This window comes from Camellia sinensis, chromosome 5 (assembly GCF_055761805.1).
Source record: "Camellia sinensis isolate YWXY chromosome 5, ASM5576180v1, whole genome shotgun sequence".
Classification (NCBI taxonomy): Eukaryota; Viridiplantae; Streptophyta; class Magnoliopsida; order Ericales; family Theaceae; genus Camellia; species Camellia sinensis.
Genome location: NC_138965.1, coordinates 191106316 through 191114832, shown reverse-complemented (window position 1 = coordinate 191114832; position 8517 = coordinate 191106316). Strand labels below are relative to the sequence as shown.

The 8517-nt window shown below is 32.5% G+C and overlaps 1 long non-coding RNA gene across 1 annotated transcript; it reads right to left on the bottom strand.

Moving 5' to 3' along the window:
- Positions 1–296: 296 nt before the first annotated feature.
- Positions 297–6812, bottom strand: LOC145791089 (uncharacterized). Its single transcript, XR_014330739.1, has 4 exons — positions 6562–6812; positions 5664–5723; positions 3993–4084; positions 297–507 (listed from the first exon to the last, which is right to left on the bottom strand). It is a non-coding gene; the product is annotated as an uncharacterized LOC145791089 (long non-coding RNA).
- Between the last annotated feature and the right edge of the window lie 1705 nt (positions 6813–8517).

Below are 8517 nucleotides of genomic sequence, written 5' to 3'. Positions count from 1 at the left end.
AGCTGCAACAGGACAGTCGTACCTAACAAAACCAAACCTTGACTTTGTAGCTTTCCTAACCTTGCTCGGGATAAACACATCTCGTACCCTCCCAAACTTTCCAAATAAAGAATATAAGTCCTTTGGATTCATAGACCACGGAAGATTATCCACGAACACTGTATAGATCTCATTGCACCCTGCATCATCTTCCTTACCCTGTTGCACTTGCGGTGGTCTCCTATTCAGTACTGGTTGCCACCTCTCCAAGCCATAAGTTGAGGAGCGAGGATGGTCAACGCTCTGCTCTACATCACTTGGTCAATTTGCTACACTTCTTATAAGTTAAACTGTAAAATATTTCAAACAGAAAAGGTTTCTTCAAATTTTCAAGCAGAATCATAGTTACAGAGATCCACGCAAGACCTGTTTATGAGTGCCATAGTTCTAAAACGAAGGAAGTACTCTTGTCAAATAATAGGTGACAAATTCATAGTTCTCGAATGAGCACCTGATATCTCAAAATACCTGCGAGTATAGTTGTGTGACGTCAAATTGGCCAAAACAAGATCCGTTCATAAATCTGTGTTTATTTTAACAATAATAAATAAATAAATTCAAACAAATACTAACAAATGAATTGAAAAAGAAAAATATGGAGGTGAGGAAGAGATTCGTCTTTAGCTTGATTCACTTAACACAATTCATTCAAATGAACCTAGCTGAGTTGTAGGTTAGTAGCAGTGCAAATGAAATGAGGTGTTCATGGAATTGCTCATGGTTCAGCCTGGCATTGGCTCATTTGGGATTTGTTTGTTTGTTGTATGAGTTGAGCCCAAGCTTGATTTTAAATCTTGTTTTATTAACCAGCAAATCACGAACAGGCTCATGCTTAGCTCCTTTGGGATTGCGAATATGGGCCTCTAAGACTTTTGTAATTCTGTCAAAATTGTGCCCTTTATGTTTTCATAACTTGAAGCTGACAGTTGAAGATATATATACACATTATAATTGTAAATGAGCTGAACCAAGTGGTCCATGGGTTGTCCTATGATTAAACTATGTAACTTAGGTTTTTATTAATTAAAATTTTATTTTGTTTTAGAAGCCGAAAGGTCTTGGTTTCTAGTAGAAGTCAAAATCCTACTAGGATATATAATGTTTGTAATTTAATAATATGTTTTTGAAAATTTTTGAAGCTCTTAAAGTTTCTTCAAAATTATGTGATGCATGCCTATAGAAACAAGGTGAGACGCCTAGAATTTTCTCCTCATCTTCTCCATTTTTCTTCACTTCTGGCGTATAAAAGTCTAGAACCAGATTTATTTCCAACCTTCTTCCAATTCTAGAAATCCTATTTAACAACCCCTAATCCTTGCCCACCACAATTACTCAACCCTAAAGCCTAAAAGAACCCGTTACAACCCTAAATACTATTCATGGGTACTGTTCACAGTGCCCAGATCAACCAACAAGCAATCCCTAAATTAGTAAACATTTCATTTCCAAATCCTTACTCTATTGTAACCATAGTTGTCAAATCGAAATTCGTATAGTGAATCGAAATAACCTTGTACTGAATTGCAAATTGAATCGAATCGTGAATCGTAAAGATTTAATCACTTTTTCTAAATTATTTCAGAACATATATCTACATAATTAGATGTTAAATATATCTTGTGAATATGAAATATTTAGACTTAAATCAATGAAAATATTATTTTCAATAATAATCACGTAATTTAATAGGTAAGAAGTTAACAAAAGTTCCTATATAAGATCATCATCTCACCTTTTTCTTTTTTAGATGTTTCTTACCAAAAATTCTTAATAAATATAATAACAAATAGACAAATTATCAATTTCCAAAGTAAAAATAATTAACAACCATATTGATATTTGGACAATAAGTATACATAATTTTCTAAGTAACAATGAACAAATCATAAAAAAGAATTATTTAGAATTTTTTATTTTAAAGCCAAAACATTTTAAAAGGTATAAGTGACCTCACGTATGTAATATTCAATTTAATAAAATAGCAATAAATAATTCATAGTATATTTAATCTTAAACATCTTTAGAAGATATGTTATGATTTTTTAAAGAGAAAAAAAATGAGAAAAAATGTTAAAAATATGTTGGGCCCGACTGAATCTGATTGAATTATATTAAAAACTCTATGATCACTAAAATAGTAATAAATCATGTGTATATGTTGGTTATTTTGGTACTAAACGCCATTAGAAGTTATATTATGTCATTTTCACTAAAAAATTGGAGAAGAAAAGAGTTGAAAATATGTCGGACACAATACTTTCAAAAATTACATGAATCGTAAAAAGTGAATCGAATCGTGAATCGATTGTGAATCCTGTGATTCACTAGAGATTCACTTCTAAAATAGATTCACCTATAAATTCGTATCGATTTTGCAAAAATTGTGAATTAAATCATGAATCAAATTGCGAATCGTAAGATTCTGATAACAGAGATTGTAACCCCATAGATTTGCAGTGTTAGTTGCAGAATTTTCTGGACAACAACTATCAATCATGCTAGAGACCACTAAATTGGTGGCTCTAAACCCACCATTAATGAGGTGGAAAAGCAAAAAAAAAAAAAAAAAAAAACATACTGTGGCTGTGGATGGGACCAACTGCCACATCATTAGTGGTAGCTCTAATTAGAGCTCTCACTCAATTTCCAAACAACTATTTTATGGTGCAACAATGATTTAGACCACTAAAAAATACATCACTAATAGCACTAATACATTGGAAATGACAAAAAAAATAATAAAAAAATAAAAACAAGGCATAGAAAGTGGACGGGGCCCACTGCCACATCATTAGTGCTCCTTTTAGTGATTCCCTTTTAGTGCTCCCAAGTATTTTTATTTATGGTGCTATAGGCTAGATGTAGTGGTCAAACGGGTAGGGGTAAGGTTAGGGATGATTTGAACTAGGCCAGCTAGAGTTTAATTAAGGGCTAAAAGGGCATTTTTTGAGGATGTGAATAGTAACCCGAGAATATTACTTGGGTTATTTGCACAAAGAAGAAGAAAGTGAAGAAGGAAAAGAAGAGGAAGAAAGAAACCAAGAGCCTACTCTTGCAAGAGTCAAGAAAATCTCGCACAAAAGACAACATCAATTCGTCATAATATCCACTTCCATATGGATTAACCTGTAACTACTAAAATCTAATAAGAAATAAATAAAATCATGCAAGCAGCCCACCAACTTACAAAAACCTGAAACACTCTCATTAACCCTAAACAAGGTTTTGTAAAAGCCAAGGGGTGCTCTATATGAAATTCAAAATTTGCCCCTTTTAAATCTCAAGTTCATTGGGGTAAAAATGCATAAAAAAAATGAACAAATTTCAACTGCGCAAGCATATGGCACTGCGTAAAGGGACATGCCATCTTTCCATACTCTACATCACATAGGTGATCTTTGTCCTCTGTAGCACACTATGCTATAATTGCTTACTAAAGTGAATATGAGCACAATAATTCATTTTCTCAACCTACATGGAACTTGTCACTAACTAGCATTTTGGGATGCTATTATATAAATTGTTTTTTGAGATTAATGTATTGAAACACTCTTTGGTGTTGACACTGATGTGTGTATGTAACCAAGTGACAGAGAAGGCAAAAAGTAACCATATCATGGGCATCAACCGAAATTTGAACTTGAATGTAAAAAGTTTATCCGTGCTCCTACATATGTCAATAAAATAAATCCAGTCATTAAACTCGAGGGGTTGGCCCATTGGGCACAACTTGGGCTTGGAGGTGTGCTTCCTCCAGGTCTCAGGGTCAATACTCACTAGTTACAATAAGCTCTTTCAAGTTAATCCATACAAGGCATTTGCTCTAGCTTTAAATGGCCCCCCGCAAGTGGGAGCTAGGATTGGTTCTCCGGGATTAGTCGAGGTGCGTATAAGTTGACCCGGACACTCTGTTATAAAAAAAAATAAAAATCCAATTATTCCTTATTTATTACCTTTAAAGGGGGTGCCCTTTCTCTTCCTGATGGATTTATCAGACCCTTTTTCTTCAATGACTCCAACGACACCTCTTTGCCTTCTTGAAATCCTGCGACTTCTACAGTTTTAATATCAATGGGACAATTTTGGCACACTGGTGTGCATGCCTTGAACAAAAAGAGACGATATATATAAACACATGCACATATTATATGCACTAGTGCTGGAAGAGAGAGAAAACCACTGCGTGTTATGAGTTGTAACAAATGGTTTACATGGTGTTTGGGAAGTTTGGGACTTGGATTTTTTTTTTATTTTTTTCACAAAAAGACAAATTTTTTGCCAAAAAAAAAAAAAATGCATCCAAACAAAATATCACATCCAACCCCATAATCATTTCACTTTTTCTTTCACAAATATCACATTCAACCACAAAAAAACTCAACTATCTTTCCAAATACAATTTTTTTTTTCTCTAATAATATCCTACAACTAAAAAAGCTTACATAAAGTATTGAAACAGATCACAACATATATCATAATTGTAATAGCTGCCACCATTATGTAACGATTGTAGAGGTCGTTATTGTCGTTACACCTTTGTTTTGAGCAAATTATACATTTAAGGCCATTTTTTTTATTTGATTTGCTATTAGGGTTATATAAGATTAGTTTTCTTGACTATTTACTTAGAAATTTTTATTACTTTTTTCACTTGACTCCTAGATTATTAACTTAGATCTATTTGGTTTTAGGTTAAGATTATTGAACAAAACTTGAAAATCATGTTATGGACTTCTACATTAATATGTTGGCATATTTCACTATGAATTTTGGTTTTAGGCTAGATTGTTGAACAAAACTTGAAAATCATGTTATGGACTTTTACATTAATATGTTGGCATATTTCACTATATGAATTTTTGTTTATGATCCTAGCAATATTAATATTAAAATGCTTCTTAATTTTTTTATTTCTTAATTTTTTACTTTTGCATAACAATGTGAAGTTATCCATAAGTACAAACAATAAAACAGAGAGAAAAAATATATTCAACAAAAGGAAAAGTCTCCATAAGTGACTTAAAATGAATGTACAAGTTTCAACATATACGACATTGTGCTAAAAACTTAAAAACAACCAATAAAAATCCTTTTAAACTGTACTAAATTTAATTCTGAAATTCTGTGAAGAAAAAAAAATTACTATTCTAGTTGCCAGCACCGTTACACCCCCCCAACAATATCATTGCCACTGTTATATGTTATATACACAAATAGTTAATTTAAAGATAATAATTTTTAAAGTTTAAAAGAGAAAATTAGGTAAAAATTTACATTATTGTTATTTTATAATTAGATTTCAAGTTATTTTATTTATTTTTGTAATGGGTTCTATCCAATGTTTAACCCAAGTATATGAAGCATGAACAAGTATAAATTTTTTTTAAAAAATAATAGGACATGTTTGGACAGGTATTGGAAAGTGCCCAACCAGTGTTACCTTCTTTGCTTCTTACTATGAGAGGCATCATGTATAGATAGGTATATTTTTGTTATTTCCACTTTCCCCCTCTTTATTTTCAAATATTTTATTTTGGTCCCAATCTAGCTTTCCAAAATTATTTACAAAAAAAAAAAAAATCACAAAGGTGTCCTGAGTCATGTGCAAAAAACACTAGTCTTACCTGTCCATGAAGTGTCTGTGCCTCTAACATCCCTTCCGGCATGTTGGTCTTCAGTACGTGCTGGACATGGAATGAATACAGTTTTAGGCCCCGTTTGTTTGGGGTTATAAGGAGGGGATTAGGTTTGATAGTGAGGAGGGGACAAGTAATCCCTTGGGACTAGTAAGGAGGAGGAATGGAGATTGATAAGGAGGATGTAGAGATGGTATTAGAAAAATAGTGAGGGGATTAGAATTTTTTTTTATTTTTTATATATTGGGAATTTTTTTTTAAATATTAATATTTAATTTTTATATTTTTTTATTTATTTTATTATTTTATATAAAAATAATTTAACAATTCCTCACTATTAATCCCTTCACTAGCAATCTCCTCATTATCAATTTCCTCCATTCTATCTCTCAAAACAAACAGGACCCTAGAGCATTCGTGTTTCCTCGCGGATACTTATTCAAAATTAAAGAAAATTAATTTCTAAGTATGTCATACATTTAAAAAGTGTGTATAATTTCCAAGCGTACGACTTTCTTGTAAAAGTATCATGCTCCATAAATTTCAATGTAGTGAAACATATTTTTCAAACAAGTGGTGGACATATCATTTTCTGAAGGTACATAAACCACCAGCACATTAAATAAGCAGTGAAATTAAAAACAGAGAACCTGAGTCCATTAAATGTTGAATTTACAAACACAACCCATCATAATCCACCGCTATAAACCCTTAAAACAACAGAATCATATAAAACATATATATATATATATATATATATATATATATGATATGGACTTGGGTAGGAATTTGGGAAGGGAACACATTTGCCTTAACATATTCCTTCCAAATTGCTACTCAAATTCAACATCCAAACAAAGCTTAATGCAACACAGATATCAATTACCTGAATCAATTCCTCGGAATTTGGGGATTGTGAAGCTTGGTTGAGCAGAGACAGATGGCGGTTGTGAAGATGGGTTTGACTCGAGATTTCACAAATTGCCCTGTATTAAAAGTAGTACGATCGGTGATGAACAAAACAATAATAACACAACTGTGAAATGGGATTTTTCTATTTATGGTAGGGGTGGTTGAGGGAAGCGAGGAGGAGAAGAGGAGACATGATGGTGTTGGGTTGTGTGACCGTTCGCTCACTCCCACTCTCCAACTATGGGTTTTTTTCTTTTTAATACATTATTGGAATTTATTTAAAATATCAATTGCTCTATATTAAAAATTTAGGAGACTTATTTATAAATTCTTTTTCAGATATTTATGGTATGCTAAATCTGATGTAAGGGTGTAATTTTGATCCAGCCGGGCCCAGATTGGGCCTTGTGGGCTCCCGCCAAAAAATCGGGGCGAGCCGGCCCGGCCCACGAGCTAGAAAACTAGGCCCGGGTCCTAGCCTAGGCTCAGGGATATTCGAGCTTTGGGTGGGCCTAAACAATTTTTTAAAATTTTTCTTACCAAAATTTTATTATTTTCCATTAAAAAAAATGGGTATCGGGTGAGCCAGGTCTCTGGCCGGGCTTTTGGCTGGGCCTTGAGTGGGTCAATGGGCCGGGCCAAGCGGGCCGGGCTTCAGAACGATGGCCCAGGCCCTACCCAAGACATCGGGCTAGGCTTGGGCTCGGGCCTTTACTGGCCGGGCCCACCTCGGGCCGCGGGCGGGCTTCTGGCCGCCCGCAGGCTAAAATTACAACCTTAGTCATGTGTAATTTCTTATAGAATCTCAAGTCCTATTTAGATAGGAATGTGTTCCATAAGATCCTATATAAACGTAACGTGACGTGACACTTACATAAATGTAACTTAACGTGATACCTACATAAACGTAACGTAACGTGTCACGTTACGTTTCGCAAACTTAATGAGTTTTTATTTTTTAAAATTGAATGTGAAAATATTGCTGGTTTGTGTTGGTGTCACGTTGCGTTTATGTAGGTGTTACGTTACGTTACGTTTATGTAGATATGATCTATGATAACATTTAATTTCCTATATAGGAAATTGAATGTTGACATAGATCATAAGTGTCACGTTACGTTTATGTAGTAAGAAATTTAATGTTACCATAGATCATAGGTGTCACGTTACATTTATGTAGGTGTCACGTTACGTTACGTTTATGTAGATATGATCTATGGTAACATGCAATTTCTTACAAGAAATTGCATATTACCATAGATCATAGGTGTCACATTACGTTTATGTAGGTGTCACATTACGTTACGTTTATATAGATATGATCTATGGTAACATTCAATTTCCTATATATGGTTTTACTATTATTTATGATATTAACAACTAATATTGAAAGTAAATGTGTCAACAAACTTCCCACAGGATTTATGGGAACATAAGTTTTTTAGTAGGACCTTATGTTGCATAAGTCTCCCTAATAGGACTTATAAATAATTTTTCCTAAAATTTTTTCCCATTCTTATAAGTTTTTAATTTTTATAATAAATAACTCATTTTATTAGTAAATTATTAAATTAATTAATAGTTTTTAATCATGTCAAAAATTTATTGTAATTAATAATTTAAATAATTTTATTATAAAAGAGTAGTTTGAAATTTTATTTTTTCAGTTAATTTTATTAAATAAAAAATAATTGACAAGTGAATATTTATAATTTTTTAAATCATAAAGAACAATCTATATTTTAAGTAAATATCATAAAATATATTTATAATTTACTATTCGTCTTTTGAATAAATTACTCCCTTCATATTAAAATAACTGGAACTAATTGGAAGAAGGCACACGGATTAGTAAAGATAAAAAATATATATTTTATTATAAAATTGATGACAATATTATTTACAATTAATGAATTACTAATAAAACGGT